At 39.3% G+C, this 5,913-nt stretch overlaps 1 pseudogene; it reads right to left on the bottom strand.

Moving 5' to 3' along the window:
* Window positions 1–244: 244 nt before the first annotated feature.
* LOC134759656 (cell division cycle protein 27 homolog) lies at window positions 245–2,274 on the bottom strand (annotated as a pseudogene).
* Window positions 2,275–5,913: the final 3,639 nt, after the last annotated feature.

The raw sequence follows: 5,913 nt of genomic DNA, 5'->3' as shown, positions 1-5,913 counted from the left end.
TTTCCAATTTCCCAAGCACTTTTTGTCCCAATCACCATTTCTGCGTTTGAAGAAAAAGTAACAAATCAAGTAACAAAACTAAACAAGCAAACAAACAAAACACAACTGCAGTATCTGCAAAAGTTTTGTAGAAGACTGAAACTGTTGAGTATAAGCATCTCGTATTCTATTATCATTAGTTAACTGAAGAGTTTGTTAAAGACATACGTTTCATAAAAAAAGTTAGTTTGAAGTTATTGACCAGTATGTACCATTCCTAAGTATTAGTAACCAAATTCATGACAATAAAGAGCTATCGAACAAGAAAAATTTAGTGACTACCAGCACCATCAACAAGACTTTGTCTTTACAATTCATTACCACTTACCATGCATTGTGATGTCTAGGATTGACTCTGATAGCATTTTGAAAACAAGCTAACGCTTTGTCCAATTCTTTAGTAAGACAAACTCTCGCCCTAATAAAGTATAGGCATAAGCATAATTTGGATCCACTTGGATAGATCTCTGGAAGAATTTAATTGCAATATCGTGTTCCTGTTGCAGACTGAAACAGTTCCCTGCAGCACACCAGGCCTCTGACGAATTTTTATCCATGTCTGTTAAGTCTTTTGACAGAAATGAAAGAGTGACATCTTTTTGAATATGCCAAAGTGTTGTAGATTTCCATGCCTTCGACTCTATAATTCTCAATCCTTCTAACCTCTGAGAATATTCTTTCAGCTTGCATGTACTCTGAAAGTTCAAAATAGGACCTTCCAATTTGGCACAGTACCCAACCAGTATTGTAGTGGTGAGAACGTAGATGGCTCAAAATATTTATAGCTTCTTTGCAGTGGTATGAACATAAAGCTAAATAACCTTTCCCCCTTTCATGAAGAAGGCTCATCAAGCCTTCTGCTGCTGCTTTTTGTAGATTAAAAGCCTGAATCTGAGGTGTGATTGTGGATATTTCCTCTTCTGAATTGATGGAAGAGTCCAATTTTGTAATTTCCAGGTTGTCATTTATATTAGATTGAGTTATTCCTCCTTTATTAGTTTTACTTTTTGTTTTTCTGTTTGGGATTTTAGGTGGAAACTTCATTTTTAATTTCTTCCTATTCTCCTTGGTTGTGGAACTGTCACTAGTAAAGAGTCATGAACTTCTTCGATGCAGTGCATTTGGGGGAGATGTCATAGTGGGGCTCATTACCTGAGGTGTTGTAGTTATTTATGGACCAGAACTTTCTGTTAGTGAAAGAATTGGAGTTACCTCTCGGCTATTTCCACTCTGCGAGAAGATAGACTTTGCTCCAGTTTGGCCAATTCTGGCAACAGACTTTTTTGAAGGGGCTCCGGTGGATGGCACATCAATTACAGAAGGTGTATTAGTGTAGTTTTGTAAATAAGATCCATCTCCAGGACTTGGGGTTTCTAATGGCAAAATCCCAAAACTTGGGGTAAATGGACTAAGAGCTGTTGGTCTTGTTAATAAACTTCGACCAGTTTTTGGTTTATTTTGAACCTGTTTAGATAATATGGAAGTTCCTGTTCCCAGTGGGACAGTTTCAGGTGAAATTACAGCTGAATCAATAAAAGACACTGGGGAATCTGTATTCAAGGAGTACTTTGAATTGGAAGATTCTAAATTGACTCTGTTTAATTCAGTTGTGTCCTAGGGTGTTTCCATAAGAATGGTCTCAGGCTGTCTGTGACATAAACTGTGATTAGGTACTTGTGTTGTGCAAGAGTTGGGCAGACAGTTGCTAAAGTTCTGTAAAGATGTGAATTTAAATGTTTGGTCAGGATCTGGCTTTTCACCTATTTCACATAATGATTCAAAGGGATACCAGAGGAAAGGATTTAAACTAAGTCTTTTTTGGTAACATTCTTATCCTTTAGCAAGCCCATCTGTCTTGCAATATACACGTCCCAACAATGGAAGGGGAAAGCAAACTGAATCACCAAACTCAGTAACAATATCATCATGGCTTTTCTGCTTATTAAACACTCCACCAGATAAGATTTGTTCCCAGTCTGCAAGCTTACTGAGATCAACACAACATTTTGCAAGCAGGTATTTGCATTGTGGTGTAGGACAACTGTGTCTTTGCAAGAGTCTATATGCTTTATAGGCCTTTCCTGGGAGGTAAGAACAGGTCGCCATTAAAAACAAGGCTTCTTCTGAGTGTACTTCTGCATAAAGGCTTTCTGTGAGGAAAACCCCATCTCGGTAAGCATAGTGGTTTAGTGCTTGCCATATAGCAGCCTGGACGGGTTCCTGCAGCACTGTCATCCTCAAGGCAAAGGCCCAATTTCTGCAGTGCCTCAGGAAACCCCCACCCCACCCACCCCCCTCCCCCCTGTAGCGGCTCCAGCCCGGCCAGCCTTGGCTCATTTAAATTCACCAGTTACCGGGGGATGGGGGTGGCCGAGCCAGAATGACTTCTTTATCCTGCCATCTCTGGAAAGCCCGGCCCCTTGTGATCCATTGTGAAGCGAAAGTCACCTCATGTTTGGGGAACAGATCCACTCCCAAGTTCAGTGGAGGGATGTGGCATTTAGAATGAAGGACTCTCCTCCTTCTGATTTGGTCTGCACAGTGGGGCCTAGGGCTGGAGTCCTCTCTGTGAGGACTGCTGAGTCCCTTTACCGTGGGTTCCATTGGCCCCACCCTGGGACATGTGCCTTGGCAGATTCTGGACCTTCCTGGCCCTTAAGTTGCTGTCAGAAACCCCATCTCGTGTTCGGATGCCCCGAATAACTGTGGCTCGTGCCTCTCTGTAAACATTGGAAATCTCTCCTCTACACATGGTCACCTAAAACCCCAGGAGCTCGGGACACACGTCTGCCATCCACCTCACTGCTTTCAGGAGAGAATGCTGAGAGTCTCTTGCCAACTCTCTCTTGACTTGAGTTCTTCATGGGTGTGTGGTTAAGACGTAGTGAGACCAGATGTATTAACTCAGGCCGGGTGCTGGTGGCTCACGCCTGTAACCCCAACACTTTGGGAGGCGGAGGCTGTAGGATCCCTTGAGGAATAGCCTAACACTGGGGAGGTTGAGGCTGCAGTGTGTGAGCCATAATGGTGTAATTTGGATCCAGCAGTTTTCTAAACAGTCATTTTGTAGAATCTGCAAAGAGATATTTCTGAGACCATTGAGGCCTATGGTGAAAAGGGAAATATTTTCAAATAAAAAGAAAACAGAAGCCTTCTGAGAAACTTCTTTTTGATGTGTGTATTCATCTCACAGTGTTGAAACTTTTTTTATTGAGCAGTTTGGAAACAGTCTTTTTGTAAAATCTGCAAAGGGATATTTCTTAGCCATTTGAGACCTAAGGTGAAAAAGAGATATCTTCACATAAAAACTAGACAGAAGCATTCTGAGAAAGTTCTTTCTGATGTGTGCATTCATCTCACAGAGTTGAACCTTTCTTTTCTTTGAGCAGTTTGGAAACAGTCTCTTCTTAAAATATGCTAATGGATATTTGTGAGCCCTTCACAGCCTATGATGAAACAGGAAATACCTTGACATAAAAACTAGACAGAATCTTTCTGAGAAAATGCTTTGCAATGTGTGCTTTCATGTCACAGAGTTGAACTTTTCTTTTGATTGAGCAGTTTCAAAACAGTCTTTTTGTAGAATCCACAAATGGATATTTGCAGCGCTTTTAGGCCTATGGTGAAAACGGAAATATTTTCACAAAAACACTAAAAAGCAGCTTTCTGAGAATCTTCTTTGTGATGCCTGGATTCATATCACAGAGCAGAACCTTTCTTTTGATTGAGCAGATTGGAAACAGTATTTTTGTACAATCTGCAAATGGATATTTCTGAGCCTTTTGATGCCTGTAGTGAAAAATAATTATCTTCACATAAAAACTAGACAGAATCATTCCGAGAAACTTCTTCCTTATGTGTGCATTCATCTCACAGTGTTGAACCTTTCTTTTCATGGAGTAGTTTGGAAACAGTCTTTTTGTAGTATCTGCAGAGGGATATTTGTGAATTGTTTAAGGACTATGGTGAAAAAGGAAATATCCTCACATAAAAACTAGACAGAAGCATTCTGAGAAACTTCTTTTCTATGTGTGCATTCACCTCACACAGATGAATCTTTCTTTTCATTGAGCAGTATGGAAAGAGTCTTTTGGTTCAATCTGCAAAGGGATATTTCTGAGCAGTTTGAGGCCTATGGTGAAAAAGTAATATCTTCACATAAAAACTAGACAGAAGCATTCTGAGAAAATTCTTTTTATGTGTGCATTCACCTCACAGGGTTGAAACTTTCATTTCATTGAGAAGTTCAGAAACACTCTTTTTGTAGAATCTGAAAGGGATATTTTTGAGTCCATTGAGGCCTGTGGTGAAATAGGAAATATCGTTACATAAAAACTAGACAGAAGCTTTCTGAGAAACTTCTTTGTGATGTGTGCTTTCATCTCACAGAGTTGAACCTTTGTTTTGATAGAGCAGCTTGGAAACAGTCTTTTTGTGGAATCTGCAAATGGATGTTTGGAGTGCTTTGAGGCCTATGGTGAAAAAAGGAAATATCTTCACATTAAAACTAGACAGAAGCATTCTGAGAAACTTCTTTGTGATGCATGCATTCATCTCACGTTGTTGAGCCTATCTTTTGATTTAGCAGATTGGAAACAGTCCTTTTGTTGTATCTCCAGAGGGATAGTTGTGAACGGTTTGAGGCCTATGGTGAAAAAGGAAATACCTTCACATACAAAGTAGACAGAAGCATTCTGGAAAACTTCCCTGTGATGTGTGCATTCAACTCACAGAGGTGAACCTTTCTTTAGATTGAGCAGTTTGGAAGCAGTTATTTTTTAGAATCTGCAAAGGGATATTTCTGAACTCATTGGGGCCTAGGATGAAAAAAAAAATCTTCACATAAAACTGAATAGATGCATTCTGAGAAACTTCTTTGTGATGTGTCCATTCATCTCACAGAGTTGAACCTTTCTTTGGGTTGGGCAGTTTGGAAACAGTCTTTTTGAAGTATCTGCAAAAAATATTTGTGAGCTCTTTATGGCCTATGGCGAAATAGGAAATATCTTCAGATAAAAACTAGACAGAAGCTTTCTGAGAAACTACTTTGTGATGTGTGCTTTCATCTCACAGAGTTGAACCTTTCTTTTGAATGAGCAGTTTGGAAACACTCTTTTTGTAGAGTCTGTAAATGGATATTTGGAGCACTTTGAGGCCCATGGTGAAAAAGGAAATATCTTCACATAAAAACCAGACAGGAGCATTCTGAGAAACTTCTTTGTGATGGGTGTATTCATCTCACAGAGTTGAACATTTCTTTGGATGCAGCAGTTTGGAAACAGTCTTTTTATAGTATCTGCAGAGGGATATTCATGAGCAGTTTATGACCTATGGTTAAAAAGGTTATATCTTCACAAAAAAAACTCGACAGATCCGTTGTGAGAAACTTCTTTGAGATGTATGCATTCAACTCACAGAGGTGAACCTTTCTTTGGATTAAGCAGTTTTCTAAACAGTCCTTTTGTAGAATCTGCAAAGGGATATTTCTGAGCCCATTGAGGCCTATGGTGAAAAAGGATATATCTTCACATGAATGCTAAACAGAAGCTTTCTGAGAAACTTCTTTGTGATGTGTGCATTCATCTCACAGTGTTGAAACTTTCTTTTGATTGAGCAGTTTGGAAACAGTCTTTTTGTACAAGCTGCAAATGGATATTTCTGAGCCATTTGAGGCCTATGGTGAAAGAGAAATATCTTCACATAAAAATTAGACAAAAACATTCTGAGAAATTTCTTTGTGATGTGTGCATTCATCACACATATTTGAACCTCTCTTTTGATTGAGCAGTTTGGAAACAGTCTTTTTTTAGAATATGCAAAAGGATATTTGTGAGCCTTTTCAGGCCTATGGTGAAATAGGGAAAATCTTCAAAT

This window comes from Pongo abelii, chromosome 12 (genome assembly GCF_028885655.2).
Source record: "Pongo abelii isolate AG06213 chromosome 12, NHGRI_mPonAbe1-v2.0_pri, whole genome shotgun sequence".
Taxonomy (NCBI): domain Eukaryota; kingdom Metazoa; phylum Chordata; class Mammalia; order Primates; family Hominidae; genus Pongo; species Pongo abelii.
Note: the sequence above shows the minus strand (reverse complement) of the source record. Positions and strands in the feature narration are given on the sequence as shown.